This window comes from Crotalus tigris, unplaced genomic scaffold (genome assembly GCF_016545835.1).
Source record: "Crotalus tigris isolate CLP2741 ecotype Arizona unplaced genomic scaffold, ASM1654583v1 scf7180000020062.1902635, whole genome shotgun sequence".
Lineage (NCBI taxonomy): Eukaryota > Metazoa > Chordata > Lepidosauria > Squamata > Viperidae > Crotalus > Crotalus tigris.
Genome location: NW_024097841.1, coordinates 1,714,318 through 1,734,651, shown reverse-complemented (window position 1 = coordinate 1,734,651; position 20,334 = coordinate 1,714,318). Strand labels below are relative to the sequence as shown.

The 20,334-nt window shown below is 44.9% G+C and overlaps 1 protein-coding gene across 3 annotated transcripts in view; it reads right to left on the bottom strand.

Moving 5' to 3' along the window:
* Nucleotides 1-20,334, bottom strand: part of NEXMIF (neurite extension and migration factor) — a 202,073-nt gene that overhangs the window by 76,974 nt on the left and 104,765 nt on the right. For 2 of the 3 annotated variants that reach the window (XM_039365376.1, XM_039365377.1), the window contains exon 2: nucleotides 10,400-10,544. The exons of the other annotated variant lie outside the window; for it this stretch is intronic. The gene's annotated coding sequence lies outside the window, so the exon portion shown is untranslated. The remainder of the gene's footprint in view (nucleotides 1-10,399; nucleotides 10,545-20,334) is intronic. 3 annotated transcript variants of the gene reach the window in all.

The window sequence follows — 20,334 nt, the reverse complement described above, 5'->3', positions numbered from 1 at the left end:
CCTAGGTTACATAAAAAAAAGCAGACTACCTGCTTACATACAAATGAAAGTTTCATTCTCTCTGAAGGGAGAATTAGCAGCTGCCATGGGGGGGGAGATGCAAAATAATCAACATGGCAGCCACCAAGGCTCCAATATTTGGGATCCACATTAAAAAGGTGGCAGGGCTTTAGTCACACAGCCAGGGCCATCACTTAGATCAGTGTTTCCCAAACTTGACAATTTTAAGGCATGAGGACTTCAACTCCCAGAATTCCACAGCCAGCAACGCTGGCTGTGGAATTCTGGGAGTTGAAGTCCACATGCCTTAAAATTGTCAAGTTTGGGAAACACTGACTTAGATTTTCTAACCTCTCCCTGGCAGCCGGCTCTTCCCGCTTGGTTCTTCTGCAAAGACTGAGGCATGTGTCCTCTGGCATGGCTGGGATTCAAGAACATGTCACCTTTCGACATTTGTGACAGATTGCTTTGGAATCCAAAGCAAAAAAGGCGTGGAAGCCATCCAAGAGGCTTGTGAATCATGCCCCTTTTGAAAGAAGCAGGCATGGTGAAGGTCTTCAATTCTTGCCTAAATCTGAAGGCCAGCAATTAATAAGCAAATACACTGAAGGTGTTTTTTTTAGCACATACCAAAAGTAATGCAGAAAGCTTTTACATTATGAATATGAGCCAGTCATGTGCAGCAGCAGCCAAAAACGCTAATACAGCCATGGGTTGTTTAAGCAGAGGCATAGAATCAAGATCACGCAAAGTATTACTACCACTTTATAAAACCCTAGTAAGACCGCTCCTGGAATACTGCCACCAATTTTGGTCACTATACTACAAAAAAGATGTTGAGACCTTGGAAAAAGTTCATAGAAGAGCAACTAAGATGATCGAAGGCCTGGAAGACTAAAAGAACGGCTGCAGGTCTTGGGTTTGGCTAGTCTAAAGAAAAGAAGAAACAGGGGAGACATGATAGCAGTATTTCAGTATTTGAGGGGCTACCACAAAGAAGAGGGGGTCAAATTATTCTCCAAAGCACCAGAGGGCAGGACAAGAAACAATGGTTGGAAGCTGATCAAAGAGAGAAGCAACCTGGAATTGAGGAGAAATTTCCCAACAGGGAGGACAATTAACTAGTGGAACAGCTTGCCTTCAGAAATCGTGGGGGCTCCATCACTGGAGGTTTTTAAGAAAAGACTGGACAGCCACTTAACTGACATGGTATAGGTAGAGGTTCTCCTGCTTCAGCAGGAGACCTCCATAATCCCTTCCAGCTCTCTTCTATTCCATTTCTTGCTCTCAGTGCTCTCTAAGCTAAATGAATGCAGTTTTCAGATTTGGGGTCCTCACCTCAGTTCTTTCCTGGAGATGGCAGAGATGGAACCTCTGACTTTTCTCACGAAAAATTTAGTTCCTCATTGTGAGAAGGAAACACAAGAAAAGTTTGAAAAGCCTAGAAGAGGCTTAAGACATTTCAACAAAACTCTCGCAGGGTCTGCAAAAATGAGATTCAAAGAAATGGAAGCAGCACCCATATTTCCACAATGCCCCATTTTTCATCCTAGCTTCCACCCCCTATTGCTGGCAATGGGTTTTCCCAACTTTGGCAACTTAAAACATCTGGACTTCATCACCCAGAATTCCCCAGCCAGCCATGCCCTGACTGGCTTCACTAGTTGATTTTTTTTTTTTTTTGCAATTGAGTCAGAGCACCGAGGTGCTTCTCGATTGAAAGGATTAGTCAGTGATGTCACCATTGCCCACAGGACACCCAGTTGAGGGCTCCTTCAGACAGGAAGGCGGTGCAGAAAGTGGTAAAGGACGGCAGGACAGATCATTGGCAGCTCCCTCCCTCCCATCTAGGACATGGCATAGAAGCATTGCTTGAAGCAGGGTCTGCAAGATTATCTGGGACACAACACATCCTCTTCATGACCTGTTTTCCTTGTTACCTTCCGGGAGGAGAGGGCTCCGTGGTATCCGAAGATGGACATCCAGATTCAGTCACAGTTTTGTTCTGTACAGTATTGACCTCGTGAACTCTCAAGTTTCCTCTTTCCACTATGTATTATATATATATATATGTTTTCTGAGGTTTTCGCTGGTGTTTGTATGTAGGTCTTTGGTTGTTCGGGTTTTCTCCCGCGTAAAATTGGAATTGTCTTGGCGACGTTTCGACGAAGTCCCATTCGTCATCTTCAGGCTGGTGTTTTCAGCTTCGTGCTTCGCCAAGACACTTCCAATTTTACACGGGAGAAAACCCGAACAACCAAAGACCTACATATATATATATATATATGTATGCATGTATGTATGTAGCATGTCTATATGTGAGTTATATATGTGTACACTTTTGAGAGCAGGCAACAGAATTTCAGTTTTAATGTGTGCCAGTATGCCCACAGTAAAAAACGACAATAAAGGTTATCTTTATCTTTCATGTCCCCAGCAGGAGCTGGAGTGAGGGACAGGAGCTCCACCCTTCCCCACGGCAGCTCCTGGGTCTCAAACGTGGGCTTGCTAACCTCCTGCCCAGTGTCCCAACTACTCAAGCCGCCGTGCTCCTCTTTACTGTCAATGAAACGATGCCTTGAGAATGCCATTTGAAGGAAGTGTTAAAGCAGGAGAAGCACCCCCATAACTCAATGCGCCAGATGAGAACTGAACCACATTGCCAAAATGATATTCTCCTTTGAAAAAAAATTCTGAAAAGCAAATTCTCTTTTATCAAACGGAAGCAGAATTGCTAGAAGGAGAAATTCTCCGCACCGTTGCACTAGCCCTATTAAAGATAGAGTCCCCCGGTGTCAGTCAAATGAGTAATTGAACCTAACAGCGCTCAAGGTAGTGAAGTCAGATCTTTTCATGTCAGAGGTTCCACAGAAAGAGCCAAATCATTTGGTGTTATAGAACTAGCAGATGGGAGCTGAACTTTTCTGGTCAATTGATAATACGGAAGCCGGGTGGCTGTACAACCGAATCAACCACGTCACTAGTGGTTCACAGGTGTTCTCCAAACTTTGGTTCTCTCTAAATTTCAACAACTGCCTGGCCTGCCCCAAGAACAACAGAGAAAAATACAGCCAAATCTGTATCTGCTCACACCAATAGACGGAATCTTGCCAGATTAAACCTTCACTACTCTCACCCCAACAAATATAGGCTGAGAGATTCTAGGGAATGGCTCCAGCACATAGCAGCAGCACTTACTGCTTCAGAGCCCTCTCTAAGTGGTTTGCAGGATCAGCCTATTGCCCCCCAACAATCTGGGTCCCCATTTTACCAACCTCGGAAGGATGGAAGGCTGAGTCAATCTTGAGCCGGTTAGGATCAAACTCCTGGCAGTGGGCAGAGTTAGCCTGCAATACAGAATCCTAACCCCTGCGCCACCAAGGTTCCTGACTCTTTTCCTCTGGGCTGGGCTGCCTTTTGCCTCGTCCCCCCTCCTTCTTGGGAAGCACCACTTCACTAAAGTCCATCATACCACATCCCCCTTTGTAGGCACAATCCATCACGGCAAGGCTTTCCCACCACATTTCAGTGAGAAGAATCAAGGTTCCTATAGAACTGCCTAATTCCATTCCATCAGGAATTTCCTATAGGTGGTCCTCAACTTATGAGTACAAAAATTCTGTTGCTAACTGAGACATTTGTTAAGTGAGTTTTGCCTCATTTTTTAACCTTTCTTGCCACGGTTGTTAAGTGAATCACTGCAGTTGATAAGGGAGTAACAGGGTTGTTAAGTGAACCTGCCTTCCCCATGGACTTTGTCAGAAGGTCGCAAAAGAAGATCACGTGACACCCCGGGAACACTGCGACTGTCGTAAATAGGAGCCAGGTGCCAAGTGTCTGAATTTTGATCACATGACCAAGGGAATGCTACAACGGTTGTAAGTGTGAAAAACGGTCATAAGTCACTTTTTCCTCTGGCGTTGTAACTTCAAAGATGAACTTCCGTAAGTCGAGGACTATTGGTATTTCCATCCAGATTGTAAACAGCTAATCGTGTGTTAGATTTGTTTCCCATCTTCATTTTGTGCAACTCAAGGTAACAGTTTGTACATAATGTTCTCGCTTCCTATTTTCTCCAAACAATGCTGTGAGGTGGGTTGAACTGAGAGAGAGAAAGACAAAGGGAGGGAGAGGGGGAGAGAGAGAGAGAGAGAGAGAGAGAGAGAGAGAGAGAGAGAGAGAAAAACAGAGAGAGAGAAAGAAAGAGAGAAAGAGAGAGAAAAAGGGAGAAAGAGAGAAAGAAAGAAAAGAAAGAAAGAGAAAAAGAAAGAGAGAGAGAGAGAAAGAGAGAGAGAAAGAGAGAAAGGGGGGGGAGACTGGTCTCGCTAATCCAACCCATAACCTTCTACCATCACCAGACAAAAAGGGGAGGGGAAGCCACTTGTCAGCAAGAAAGCTGAAGTTATCCCCCTCCTGGTTTACATTATCCACATTGAGCTAAATCTTTAACCAGAGACACTGGAGCTATTTGAAGTCAGAGTGACTCCAGAAATATAACTTGGGGTGGATCTTATAGAAGTGAAGTCTCGGTACTCTGTTCATAGTTAAGAGATTCTCTAGATATATTGAAGGACATTTATGGGTAAATCAATTTTTAAAAAACAATAGCTGGGTTCCATGAGTATGGGTAGTCCTTGACTTACAACCATTTGGTGAAGCTGGTAAAATTGACAGCTTTGATTAAAGAAAAAAACGTTGGCTAATTCTATTTCTATTTGGGAAAGATTTTTGGATTTTTAGCAAGGCATTGAAAGAAAGGACAAGGTAATTTTGGGATCTAAAGATTGGAATTAATATGGGATTATAAAAATAGTGTAGACCAGGGGTAGGCAACCTTGGCTCTTTTATGACTGGTGGATTTCAACTCCCAGAATTCCTGAGCCAGCCATGCTGAGGGGAAAGGGAGAGGTTTCCAAGCTGAGCCATGTTGGCTCAGGAATTCTGGGAGTTGAAGTCCACCAGTCATAGAAGAGCCAAGGTTGCCTACCCCTGGTGTAGACAAACGTTAACCTTAGAGTAAGAGTTAGATGAAGTTTTAAAATTCATATCTGTAACAAAGAAAGCCAGAAGTCATTCTTTTTCTGCAGGATCCAATCTGGGTCACTCACCAGGTTTAGTCTTCTGAGCTTTCGGACGTGTGCTGGAGCCCCATCTTCAGGGAACTTCTCTCTAGCAGAGTGCATGCTGTTCTGTGTGCGATATTTATAGTGTCTGTTGTATGTGGCTTTTTAGATGTTGATTGGGGTGTGTTGGTGGCTGGCCTTTAAGTCACTGGCTATCATTTGCTTGTGCAGCCCAGCCCTCACCTTCTAAGTGCTTGATAGGCTGGTGGTAAGTCAGCAGTCCTGCTGATTGACGAGGGGTCAGTTTCCCAGGCTTCCATCACTTCCCTGGCTGTTTTTGTGCCTGCTCGTCCAACAATCTTAATAGCTGCACACACTCTGCTAGAGAGACGTTTTCTGAGGATGGGCTCCAGCACACGTCCGAAAGTTCGGAATACAAAACCTTTGGTCCCAGTGATTGACCCAGACTGGCTCCTGCAACATTATCCTGAGATACATAGATACATATATTCATTCATTCATTCATTCATTCATTTTCTATCCTTCTTGCTTTTTTCTTTTCTTTTTGCACTCCTATCTTCTTTCTTCCTTGATCTTCTTTCTCAACCCTCCTTTTGTCTGTTTATCATTTTAATGTTCTGCTTTTGAAAATCAACAAAGTTATTTTTTTTAAAAAAAAAACTAAGAAGTGTTCATGTTTTGGGGGGCATGGGGAGGAAGTGGGAGGGGGTGGAACAGAGCAGGCTATTCTGAAGTCTCCATTCAGCCAGAAGGCTTCAGAAAATATAGCTCTGGAAAAAGGACACTTCAGCCCTGAATGCAAATGCCTTTTGTTGGAAACAAGCAGATTTCAAAGCAAGTTTAATTGGCACATGGACAGTGAGTACAATAGGAGGGTTTCTGAGTGTGTGCAATCAACGTGGTTGAGCTCACCAGCTGTGGCTTGTGGCAGCTGTATAAGAGCCCAAGTGAGCCATTCTTTGCATTTTAAACCTTAAAAGCAGCACTTTTTGATTCCTAGCTCAAGGAGCAAGGCCTGTTTTACTTAAAACCTCTGTAACCATTCTTCCCCCCCACCCCCAAGCATGGCTCTGATGGTAGCTGTTAATCTAAGATTAGTTCACTGGATGTTGCAGTGGAAGTGCACTGTAGCAAGCACCCAAGGCTGCTGCTGAAGCACTATCTTGTTGCTAGTACCCTCTGTCTACAAATGCTCAGCCCAGATTGCCTGTCTGTCTGTTTCCACTAAAAAAATGCTAAATTCCACCTGCCCCCCCCCCACAAAGAAGTTAGCAATCCATACGCAAAGGTCTCCAAGGACGGATAGTGGCCAGAAGCATGTGCAGACAATATGGCTCTAACATGTTTGTGAAACACAAGCAAAGTTGAGGCCATGCAGACCTTGGAGGAAGGGTATTCCAAAGAGTGGGGGCCACCACTGAGAAGACCTGTTGCCTCCTCCACAGCCTCCGCAGTCTATGAACCTCGCAAGGAGGGGAGACCCCTGAACAGGACTATTTATGTGCATTTTGGCATGTCATGTTTTATCTTATTGTTACTTGCAGATTCGGACAGGATGTAAACATTGGGAACAAACAAACGAGAATCTGCAAGTTAACTACAGGTAGTTCTCAACTTACGACTTGGTTATTACCCTTCAAAGTTATAACAGCCTCAGAACAGGGGCTTTATGACCATTGTAAATGGTCACACTGCGCCCCCTGCTGTCAAAAGGCCACACTGCAGTTGGGTCAGCTTGTGGACTGGTTGCTGCACTGGGCAGTCCCAGTGACTCTGATTCGCAATGTATTTTGCCGGTTTCTGACAAGAAATGCCCATTCAAATGAATCAGTTCACTTAACGACCACAGCATTTACCTATTGGCTGCCATGAAAAAAGGGGAGCTTCCGCCGGGGAGCGACGTTGATGGCGGCTACCTTGTAGCCGTCCTCCTGGGACGGCGTTAGATCCGCGGTGTGCAGTGAAAATCAGCTGGCCCACGGCTCGGAATCCCCTTCCTGGGCGAAGGGAAGGGGCAGAGATTGCAAGAATAGAGGTAGAACCTCTTAGCCCCCTCTGGATTTTTCTTTTGAGGAGACAGAAAGAGCGTTCCCTCTGAGTTCCTGCTTTCTCTGCCTCCCAGCTGTTTTTGCCTCTTCGGAGACAAAAGGAAACGCCGCTACCAGCTCCGCGCTTAAAGTGTTCTGGTGAGTAATTTTTAAAGCGGACAGAGCAGTTTAAAGGATTTTTTTTTTAGTTTAGTATTTTATTTTAAATTTTTCTTTTTAGTTGACTCTGATTCTTTTGTTTTTTTTTTTGCTGGTACGGAAAGTGAAAGTAAGGCCATAAAATTACTTCCGGTCATATAGATCAGGGGTCCCCAATTCCCGGTCCGTGGACCGGTAGCGGGCTGCAGCATGCCAGCAACTAGTCTGCACAAACAAGGAAAGCCCCATCCATGGGATGCAGGCAGCACACAAAACCACGCACTCTCCAGTCCGTGGAAAAACCTCTCTCTACGGAACCGGTCCCTGGTGCCCAAAAGGCTGGGGACCTCTGATATAGATGCCTCAAGTTATTACCGTAATGATTTACAACTGTATTTCCAGTCCCAATTACGTTTCTAAGTTAAGAACTATCCTATAAAGGTAAAGAGCAAGGTAAAGGTTTCCCCTGTCCAGTGGTGTCCGATTCTAGAGGTGGTGCTCATGTCCGTTTCTTAGCTGAGGGAGCCAGCATTGTCCAAAGAAAGACATTATCTGTGGTCACGTGGCCAGCATGACTATACACAGAAGAGCACGGGATGCTGTTACCTTCCCACCGAAGTGGTTCCTGTTAATCTACTCCCAGTTGGATGCTTTCGAACTGCTAGATGGGCAGGATCTGGGACAAGGAGCGGGAGCAAACCCTGTGGCACAGAACTCTGTTCTCAAACCTGGGTTGTCAGTTTTCCAGCTGACAAGCTCAGCGTCTTTAACCGTCGAGCCATCGTGCCCCCTTTTGATTATCTTATATGCACCATCAAAAGTTTATTACCCAATAATCAGCCCTTCTTTCAATATACTTTCAAACGCTAACCCCACAATCGATACAAAAGCTACGAGTGGCGCAAAGAGCCATGGAAAGATACATGCTCGGCATCACAGGACAAGATAGAAAGATCTGCGCGTGGATTAGAGAACAAACGGAAGTATATGAGGCCATCGGAACAGTAAAAGCATTGAAAAGGGAATGAACTGGTCACATAGCAAGAAAAATGGGGGGCAGGTGGACCAAGGCAGCCATAGAACGGGTCCCAATTGATCAAAAGCATCCATGAAGGAGACCTAAAACAAGATGGAACAACGACATCCGCAAGTATGGTGGGACCAATTGGCAAAAGAAAGCCCAGGACCGGCTTGGTTGGAAACATGCAGAAGAGGCCTTCCTCCTGCAGTGGATACACCATGGCTAGAATGATGATGATCAGCCATTTAGCTAACTCCAATCAACTGGTTTATCCAAACTTATTATTTTTTTAACTGTTGAATATCTGGAGCTCCCTGAGTAGTTTACAATCAAACACACTAAAAAGTACAACTGGCTGCTGTAGCTCCGAGTACATCAAGTGAAAAGTGCCTATTTGCCCAGCAACAGCAGAGATATCCTCTCATGCCTGAATTTATAGAATCCCAGGGAGCGAGCGCTTGATTTTCCTCCTTCCATCACAATAAGTAGAACAGAATGCCGTGCAAAGATACAAAAACAATATTTTGGTATCAAAATCCACGCTGCAGATGGCACACCAGAAGAGGGTCAATTCATTAATTATATTTCTTTGCTAATCACATCTTGACTTCTCAGCTTTATTAGTTCATCCTTTCCAGCTTAGGAACAAAAATTAAAGAGGCCTCTCAACTCCAATCCATTCATGAGACAATGTTACCCCCTCCAAAAAAGCTCTTAATATTTGACAAAGCCAGAAACATTGGCCAAAACACCGAGCATCAACCAGCACATGTTGCCAAAGCAAGGTAAGCAGATCTGGCAGGATGAATATAGAAGCAGCTGAAACCAATAAATACTGCAAAGGGACATATGGGCACAAACAAAGCTGTATCAAAGCAATACTGACCAAAATCTGCACAACATTTACCCAAGGATACAAAAATAAAAATACGGGGAAAATTCAAGAGAGATTTCACTATCCTTAAAAGCATTTAATAGCTCCTTTCAAAAATTCAGGATGGCTGGTAATAAGAAAGAACAGCTGGAAACCAGGGGGGGGGGGGAAGGATCGGCTGCATCTTAAACGCAAATAGTACAATTCAACACAAATTGCTAACCAAGCAAGCTGCAGGCCAAAGGGAGAAAAATGTTCTGTATCTTGAAAGCTCCTCCACTTGGGAAGAGCAGGCAATGTATGACTATCTCCCAAGGTGGAAGGAGAACATAGATTTGGGCAGACAAGTTCTGCTTTGTTCTGAAAACAGTTTTTCCCTCAAACTCTGCAGGAAATTCCAACTGGTCAAGTTCTGCAAGAAGAAAAACAACCTTTTTGTTTCTCAACAATCTGACATGTTGAGACACCTAAACAGGCAGCTGGAGAAGACCAAATCTGAGCATTCACAAGACCCTCCTAAGGAAAGGCCAAAATGTACTTGATTGTCTTTATGTCTGTGGAGATTCTCCACCAGCCAGGTCACGGTTGTCCCAAAGGTGCTTTTTCTAAAAGGCGACTGGACTTTCTTGAGTTTTTTGTCCCTTGAAAATATTTCTCTTCTCATCCAAAGAGGTTCTTCAGTTTCTTGGATGAGAAGCGAAACGTTTTCAAAGAAAAAAAACCTCAAGAACGCCCAGTCGCCTTTTGGGAAAAGCAGCCTTGGGACTATCTGGATGGTGCCTTTTTGCAAAAGGTAATTGCCCTCAAGTCTATCAGCTCAGAAAATTGATTCAAACTAGACAATCCAAATTAAACGGCCTTTGTTGCTACTGTTGGTTCATGTTTCCTCTGAGCACAAAGCGCAATGCTGTTCATACTCCTAACGAGAACAGCCACTTCTAGGACAGGGGCAAAATCTCCAGTTGTACAATCAAGTCATTCCTTCCAATGACAGTCTCCCAGTTCTGGAGGCAGGAGTGGGCAAGCACAATGCAGACCCAAATGTGCAACCCATCCCAATCGCTCCAAAGAAAGGGAGAGGGTGCTGGAGAAATCCTGACTCCCCACTTCCCAGAGGGTGGGTGGGTTTTGCTGAGCAAAGGTTCCCACCAACTTTGAGGATGGACTTTTCCTCACTTCACCGACCACTCTTGCCCAGCCGTTCCAGCAGGAAACAAACTTCCCTTCTGCTTACCTTTTAAGATGATTTCAGCATCATTTTCCTGTTTTGTCACAAGCTGTTTTGCTGGTTCCTCTCCTCCCAAGGTTGTGTTCCCCAGTGCAAGTCCAAGAGAAGACCAGAAGCGTTTTCAATTATTGATGTAGGACACTGAAGGTGACTGTAGAATAAAGGCAAGTGAGTTAGTGGGACATTGCCCTTTCTCTGCTTATATAGCAAGTTAAATTAAATTAGTGGCATCAACCTAAGGATCTACTGCTGTTCACATGCCCATATTCAAAGAATACATCCTTCAGTTCTTCAGAAACCCTTAGGAATACCACAAGAGGCAGGCAGTAAAGAAACTGTAACAATATTCTAGATGAAAGGGCCTTGTGATTTTGGGATGGGGTTCTAAGAATATGGTCCACGTTCAGCATTTAGAAAACAGAATAAGCATGCGCGGCGGTGCTCCCATGCGCGGCACAATGCTGCCCATGCACGGCGGCGGCCCCATGCGCGGCGGCGGCCCCACGCGCGGCGGCGGCCCCACGCGCGGCGTGCATGCGCGGCGGTGCCCCCCAAGGGGGAAAAATGGCGGATCACCTTGTTTGGCAACCCCCGAGAAATGGTCGATCGACCCCAAATGGGGTCGCGACCCATAGGTTGAGAACCGCTGTGATAGCAGAATCAACAGATCCTTCACTAGGGGGAGAAAATCATGCTATACCTCTGTGTTTTTCAACCTTGACAATTTTAAGGCATGTGGACTTCAACTCCCAGAATTCCACAGCCAGCAATGCTGGCTGTGGAATTCTGGGAGTTGAAGTCCACATGCCTTAAAATTGTCAAGGTCGAGAAAGCTGCTTGCTTTCAGCTACCCCCATACGCCTGCTTGTGACAGTCTACCATGCTTGGGGGAAAGCAAAAGTACTTCTGTATCTCCCTGAGATGCTGCTTCAAGGTCACCCGGCTGGGAGAAGAAGGCAGTTGCATACCAACCTATGCTTATAGGGACTGTTCTAAAAACATCATGCTTGAACCTGATTGGTCATGGAAGGGGTGTCAGCAATGGAGGCAGTTAAGGAAGGAAAAAGTTGAACTTAGGGATTTTGGACTGCAATTCTCAGTTCTGGTTACGCAATACGTTTGACTTCTAATAAAACTATGCCTTTCTCAACAAATGGAACCAAGGATCACCTCTATTTAGAGCAATAATGGCGAACCTTTTAGAGACCGAGTGCCCAAAACTGCCCCCGCTCCCACTCCACCCACTGCCCCAGCCCCGCTCTGCCTCCCCATCCCCCATCCCACCTGCCCGCAGGGCCACTCACCGCCTCCAGGGCCTGCCACAGATCGCCCAGACAGCTGAGCAGCGCTATGGTGGCCACACCCTCTGCCCACGCCCTGCAGCATCAACTGGGCACGATGGGGTGTGAGGTCAGAATCTTGTCTATGCTGCCTTGCTGCCATGTCTTTGGCTGCGCTGCTTCGCATGGTCCACTTTCAGGGGCGACTCTCCTTCAGGGGGACTGCTGGAGAGGAGGGGGTCGTGGGGGGAGGCTAGGCCGGGGCAACGGCATGTGTGCCTACAAAGAGGCCTCCGAGTGCCACCTCTGGCACCCGTGCCATAGGTTTGCCACCACTGATTTAGAGGTTTCAGTGCTGGCAGGTCTGACACTTACATGAATTCATTTATTCAGAAAACTGGTCAATTGCTCCAAGGAGTTCACAAAATGTATCCCGTAAGGCTGGTGAGCAACATTTTTAGGAAAAGACTCAATGAAAAGTGCAAACAGGAGGAGGATGGCACAAAGCAGTGGGGTTTGGCCACCCCTGGGGGCAGACTAGGACTTCTCGTTTTATCATTTCTCATTGGTTGTGGGTTCACCATTACTGGAGGTTTTCAAGAAAAGATTGGACAACCATTTGTCAGGGATGATATAAGATCTCCCGCCATGACCTTGGAGTAGAAGATCTCCAAGGTCCCTTCCAGCCCATGGTTCTATGATCTCCTTCCAAAAGGGGGCGATTGTGGCTTTTCCTTGTTTGCTTGCATGTCAGGCTTAAGCCTCTCTCCTATCCCGATGTTTCTTGCCTCAAAACTCTCTCTCTCTCTCTCTCTCTCTCTCTCTCTCTCTCTCTCTCTCAATGTAAATTCTTTTCACCTGGACCTCTGAAAAGCAAGTACCTCTCCAGACTGTTTTGATTTTAGCAGCTATTGAACATTCAATGAATTGTCAAATGCTAAACATCCTCCCACATTGTCTGTCATGTTTTGATACTGGATACTGCCTATCAAATCCTGCTAAATATTATGTCTGTAAGAGGTCCCTGGTGCTCTCTGAGCTTGCTTGTTTTCTTGCAGGTGTTTCCTTACCCTAACTAGGTAACATCATCAGTGCCAGTAAAGAGTGCTGTTAGTTTATATTCTGGTGAATATAATATAAACCAGAATATAAACTGACAGCAAACAGCACTCCTTACTAGACTGATGATGTTACCTAGTTTGGGTAATGAAACGTCTGCAAGAAAACCAGCAAACTCAGAGAGCACCCAGGACCCCACAGTCCTCCTCCTCCTCCTCCTCCTCCTCCTCCTCCTCCTCCTCCTCCTCCTCCTCCTCCTCCTCCTCCTCCTCCTCTCTGCAAATCTCATTCCATTCTAGCACTGATGATGTTGCCTAGTTTGGTAATGAAACGTCTGCAAGAAAACCAGCAAGCTCAGAGAGCACCAAGGGCTCCCTCTTTTCGACCCTGCGCTTCAAATATTCTCCTTCATTGGTATTATGTTTTTAACTAACAAACAAAGTTAAATGTCAGCTACCGTTATCAGGTGTAGATATACCCTCAGTGAGAAATCTAAAGGACATTGGATCTCCCCATTCCCTAAAACAGTGGTTCTCCACCTGTGGGTCGGGACCCCATTTGGGGTCGAACGACCATTTCACGGGGGTCACCAAACAAGGCTGTCCGCCATTTTTTCCCCCTTTTCCTTAGCTGTGCTACTCCCTTTTATTCTATTGGCTTTTGAAAGCCAATCGAATAGACTCTCTTGAATAGAGTCTCATTCTATTGGCCTTTCAAAAGCCAATAGGAATTGTCCAGGCTGTCTCTGCCCTGCTGAGCCCGCCAAAAGTCCCATTCTGCAAACGGTGCTGCACCAGTTGAGTAGTCCTCGACTTACGACCGGTTGAGTAGTCCTCGACTTACGACCGGTTGGGGGTCACGGCATTAAAAAGGTTGAGAACCACTGCCCTAAAAGAAGGTTTCTGACACTAAATTCAGTGTCAGACTTTCCCCACACTTCTTTCTAGATAAAAGATTTATGGAAATTATTTTAGGTTGGATGAATTCCAGATTTTAAATACAATTTATCAAAATAAACGAATAAATAAATAACTTATAATATTGCCCACAAAAATAAATATAACACACAGTCATAATCATACAGTAATTACAGTAAGATACGCCCTTTTCAATATTCTCATTGTTCATTTTGTTTGCTTGACTTAATTAAACAAAAAAGAAAAAAAGAAAAAGAAATGAAAAAAAAGAAAAAGAACAATAAGAACAAAACAATTATTCCACAGCAATATCTATATATATATAAAACAGGTTTTGATACTTCTATATATAAATTTTTACATAAGAGTTTCAAGGAACAGTGATAATTGGCTTTATACCGATGACTCTATTCAGTTGAAAATGCAAAAGATCTACAAGCTTTAGCAACGAAAGTCAAGGAGCAAAGTAAAAAAATGGAACTAAAATTAAATATAAAGTAGATCAAACTAAGGACAGACACATCAACCAGCCATAGAATGGATAATGCAGCTCTTTCAAGGCTAGATAAATCCTGCCTTTTACTATTGGTTACCAACAACAAAGGACCTAACAGTTAAGAAACGTGCTACAGACTTCAACACAGAATCATAGGGCTGGAAGGGACCTTAAAGGTCTTCTAGTCCAACCCCTTGTGTCAAGCTATTGTGATTTTGTAGTTCTCTATTTTAGAAAATAATAACTGAAAACAGGGCATTTACAGCTAAATCGATCACCTTCTTTGATCACTCCGATACCTGAGTGACTGATATTTTCAACTACATTTGTTCTATGTTCACACAACTTACATAATCAGATCTTTTATTCGAAAGATCATTTTTTCCCAGTTACATCTACCTGACCCACCAGAGCAGGGAGGCAGGGGGTGTTATGGTCCTCTCTTTTAAGGAGGTCAATCTAGTTCAGGGGTGTCAAACTCAATTTCATTGAGGGCTGCATCAGCATTACGGTTGCCCTCGGGGGGGGGCAGGGTGGGTGTGGCCAGGGTGGGTGCGGACTACTGGGTGGGCGTGGAGGGAGTGGGTGTGGCCTACCGGGTGGGCGTGGCCAGCTTTACATCATTCGCGTCAAGGGTACCTGTGGGGGCCCAGGCAGGAGTGGGACAGATCTGAGGGTCTCTGGCAGAAGGGGGTGGGACCGGGGCAGAGCCCATCAAGCTGGATATGTGAAGTAGGCGAGGGCCATTTGCAGGCCACTTCCAGGCAATGGTGCATTTCTTCATTCCTCACAAAGAGTGACACCTCCCCAGTATGCACCCAGTTGGTGGGGTCGACGCGGCAGGGGCTGGTTCCTCGCTGTTTCCAGACGGCCTTGTGGAGCTAAGACTGAATGCGTTTCAGCATAGATGGCCAGCACAAAATTGTACATTGGCTCCCGGCCAGCCTGGGCCAGGGCCAAGGCAGCGGGGGCCGTTCCCTCACTGTCTCCAGGATGGCTTCGTGGGCCACATGAAACCACTTTGCGGGCTGCATCCAGGCCCCGGGCCTTGTGTTTGATATGTCTGTTCTAGTAGGACCAAGAAGAAGGGCCTCACTTCTTGTGGAACGCCATCCCTGCAAAGAGAAGATTAGCCTCCACCTTGCTACTCTTTCGAAAGGCCCTGAAGATAGATAGAGTTTTGCCATCAGGGACCCAGCCAGGTGGGAGGTAAACTCAAGGGACCCAACGGGGCAGGATGGATAGGGTAGACTTGCACTTGGGTCAGTAGCCATGATGGCCTCGGAAAAGAGATTCAGGTGCCACCCACAAAGAACAGAAGAGTTACTTTCTCTGTGACATTCCACGGAACCAAAAGTTGCATTTGAAAAAAGTGGAGTGAAGGAGTATTTCCTGTCTGATCGCTAACAAAAAGGCAAGCTGGATTTTTTAAAAATGGAAAAGGATGATGACCTCCACAGAGCAAAGACAGAGTTATAAAAAAAAGTCAATGAAAAGCAAGAATGACAATGAGGACGAGTAACTTGGTAGAGAACAAGAGTTACAAAGACAGGATGTTCCCCCCCACACACAAAAAACAGGGTAAAGTGTCCTATTGCTCACGGAAGCTATGAAGCTGTTAAGCTCATTCCACAATGCAAGACACAGAATAGAACATAAATTAATAGTGTTGGAAAGGACCATGGAGGTCATCTAATCCAGGGCTTTTCAATCTTTTCACCCATTGTACCACTTTTAGGATATGGCAACATCTGAGTACCACCAGTCGCCTAGCAAGGGGTCAAAAACTTAATGACCCCCCCCAAAGGAAAAAAGAGATAAAGTACAGGTAGTCCTCGACTTACAACAGTTCGCTTAGTGACTGTTTGAAGTTACAACGGTCACCCTTATGACCGTTGCAGCATCCCCAGGGCCATGCGATTTACATTCGGATGCTTGGCAACTGGTTCGTATTTATGACGGTCACAGTGTCCTGGGGTCAGGTGATCCCTTTTTGAGACCTTCTGACAAAGTCAGTGGGGAAACCAGATTCACTTAACAAACATGTTGCTAATTTAACAACTTAACAAATGTGGCAAGAAAAGTCATAAAATGGGGCAAAACTCATTTAACAAATTTCTCACCCCTCCTCCTTTTATATCTTCTCCTCTCCCCCTCCTTCTTTTATATCCTCCTTTTATATCTTCTTTGTCTCCCCTCCTTCTTTTATATCCACTTTTCTCCCCCCTTATTTTATATTCTTTCTCCCCTCCTTCTTTTATATCTTCTCTTCTCTCCCTTTTTTTATATCTTTTCACTCCCCTTTTATATCGTCTCTTCTCTCCCCCCCTTATTTTATATCTTTTCTCTCCCCTCCTCCTTTTATATCATCTCCTCCCCCCTTTTCTCTTCAGTGCATCTCCAGCTGACTGCTCTCCTCAAGGCTGCGCTTTCTTCACCCCCTTGTCTCTTTTTTCTCTCCCTCTCCCGTCAAAACCTGCTCCTTTTATAGCCTTTTCTCTCTCTCCTCCTTCTCCTTTTCTCTTCCGGGTGCACTGGAAGCGCTGATCAGCTGGAGCAGCAGAACCCAGGCAACGCCTCGCGAAGCTCCAGTTGAATCTCCGCTTGAAGACTTCGTGGGGCTGCCTGCCACCTCCAAGGCTATCGCTGCCAATCAGCTGGAGCTGTGCGCGCTGATCTTGGGCTCTCAGCAGAACCCAGGCAACACCTCACGCAGCTCCAGCTGACTTTCTCACAAGCTGCCACCGCTTCACCTCACCCACTTTTACACTTCTTTTTTAACACTTTTTTTACAGTGCTTTTCAACCTGTAATACGCATACCGCCTACCAGGTGCCAACGTACCACCAATGGTATGTGTACCACCGGTTGAAAAGCCCTGGTCTCTCTCTGAGCAGGAGACCTTATATCGCAGGTATCCAACATTATGGCTTCCCTGGGCTGCATCGAGGGAAGAGGAATTGTCTTGGGCTGCATAGGAAACATATAAAGTAAACCGGTTAATATATATAAAATCATATAATAATGTTAAAGGTTTATGATTTTGTGGAGAACTTTAGGAGCCCCGGTGGCACAGAGATTAGAATGCAGCATTGCAGGCTAACTCTGCCCATTGCCAGGAGTTCAATCCTGACCAGCTGAAGTCTTTCATCCTTCCAAAGTTGATAAAACAAGGACCCAGATTGTTGGGGGCAATATGCTGACGTTTGTAAACTCTTAGAGAGGGTTTTGTAAAGCACTATAAAGTGGTATATAAATCTAACTGCTATTTGCTAGTGCTATTGTGAGACTGTATAACTAGTTGTCCAGGGTTGCAAGCTGCAGGTTGGACACACATGATCTACACCATTCTGGACAAATGGATAAACCATTAACAGGACTTTAAATAATGCTTTATTTCAGTCTATCATTCCGAATGAGATCTGTTTATAGTCATCCCAAAGTGTCTTTGTCAAGAGCCACGACACAAAGGTCTGCTTGTAATATCTAGAACTATGTTGTAATGGTCTTCGACTTTGAGGCCATTCATAGTTAGTGATAAGGAGAATGTCCAGCTTATAACACTTCTGAATCTATTTTGTATTTGCTTTGCTGCTGTTATGTCATCTTGCAAAGATTAATCCTCAAATGCAGTTTAGAAATGTTTACTAGACGCACAATACAACTCATCCTGATATGGAGTCTACATGTTCCACTGTGCTTGCCTTCCTTCCTTCCTTCCTTCCTTCCTTCCTTCCTTCCTTCCTTCCTTCCTTCCTTCCTTCCTCCCTCCCTCCCTCCCTCCCTCCCTCGCCTTCCTTCCTTCTTCCCTCCCTCCCTCGCCTTCCTTCCTTCCTTCCTTCCTTCCTCCCTCCCTCGTTACCCCTCCCTCCCTCCCTCCCTCACCTTCCTTCCTTCCTCCCTCCCTCCCTTCCCATAAACACTGACACTTATGTACAGATAGGTATATACTTTGTACTGAATGATAGTTTAACCAGAGAATAAACCACATTTGTTTGAGTTTATTCATACACACAAAAAAGGTAAAGTTTTTCCTGTCAGTTGTGTCCGACTCTAGGGTGTGGTGCTCATCTCTGTTTCTTGGTCCAAAGACAATTTCCATGGTCATGTGACCAGCATGGCTACATGCCCAACAGTGCACCGAACGCTGTTCCCTTCCCACACGAGTGGTGCCTATTAATCTACTCGCATTTGCACACTTTTGGACTGCTAGATGGGCAGGGGCTGGGACAAGGAGCGGGAGCTCACCCTCTTGGGTGCAGCTCGGGTCTCGAACCCAGGTCGTCAGTTTTACAGCTGACAAACTCAGCATCTTCAACCACTGAGCCATCAACCCCCATTCACAAAAAAGCTAAGCCATAAATCACAGATTTAGAAGAATTGTGATGTCGCGACAAGTTAAGCAAAGACAAAGAAACCACACGATAGTGGCTGATCCAGCTAATCTCTATACAGTTTGCAGTTGTAACTATAGTTTGCCTAATATTTGCAGAATAAACCTCAATTGTCTAGGTTCAAACAATGCAGCAAGAGAGAAATCGTGGTTTACAAACCACAGTGTCAAGCTACGCATAAAGTGTTCTTTCGTTCTTTGGGAAACCCCAAGATCACATCTGAAGCTCTGTAAACTTTCATTCTTAGATCCTGCTGGAACTGGATTGACTTTTGTACTGGGCTTTCCATATTTGAATGGGAAAGCAGCTCTTCTATTTCTTGCAAACTGGAGCAAGCTCAGACAAAGTGGTTGGCCTCCTTTGTGATGACCGGAGAGACGTCTCTTTGCACAGAAATACAAAATGACTGCATGGAACTGACATGCAGAATTAGAAATTCTCTCATTCGGCAATCAATTTATAAAAGGAACAATGGCTGAAAACCTAAATAACAAGGGGAAAATTGTTATTAAAATCAATCGTGGAAATGACTGATTATTATGTGCATCTTTTAAATCAGTTTAAGGACTTCGGAGAGGTGGCAACGTGAATTAGCCACGGAAAAGAGATAATCTAGACAAATGAGAATTTATTTGAGGAGCTGAGTCATATGTGACAAAACTTCCCAAGCTTTTATGAATTAGAAATGAGATAGTGAGGATTGTGAATCATCAGTTAAAACCGATAAAGCTTACTGCACCTGGAAAGCCATTTTTATCAGTGCTTGAGGTCACACCTTCAGCGTTTGACAGTCTTATGATTTGGGACCGATAGAATTTCTATCTTTTTTTTCCTACAGCAAGATTTACTCCTTGCCTTTTCATAAAAGAAGCAGAAAAGTACACGCTACCGGCATGGCAATTAAACTGTCTCCCTCTCCAAAACAGAAGAAAATTACATAAGTAGATTTATTGCAGAGAATTAGGAAGCTGTGGGGATGAGGACATTTGCAGTCTAAAGAGCACCCTGCAATTCTGCCTTTCCTACAAAACTTAGTCCTCAGGTCTAAATACTGGCTAAATACTAAATACTTAATCCTAAATACTTAGTGCTCAGGTCTAAATACTGCCTGAGATTTCAGACCCAGCATGGCTCCAAAATCTCAGAAGACTCAACCTCTGGTCCAGGTGACCGACACAGATTGGACCCCGAAACAGGATCAATTTCTTTGCCATGCAAACCAGAGATGCCTGCCCTGTTAGCTTCTCCCAAACCTTTGAAATCTCCCCCTTTGTAACCCTTCTATTTCTCCACACTAGGTACTGTGGGCTCCTATCAGCCCCCAAGAACCAAGAACAACACGTGGAGTTACTTAAGAATAGTTTAATAAACAGAATCATCACTTGTAGACAGAATCTTGCCAGACTAAAGCAGCTATCTGCATAATTACAGATATACTGGGGGAATTGCTAGGGAGAGTTTTAACCCTTTCCCTGATAATCAAACTTTCCAAGCTCTTCTGCCTTTTTCCCTCTGAAAAGCAGCCCCTCCCTCCTGGGAATCCAGACTACTTTCCACCGCAGCTCCAAATGCATGGCATAAGGTTCTCTATGCTGGCTACAGTGACAACCTGCTGAATTATGCAAAAACAGAGTAGGAAATGACAGCCTGCAAGGCTGACAATTGCATCAGTCTGCAAGATGCTGAATGGGAACCTTTGTACAACTTCGGAAGTACTTAGCGAAGAGAGAAACTAAACTTGAAGTCAAGGCTGAGCAAAGACAACTAGGTTGCTTTAATATGGTAGCAGAGCTGGG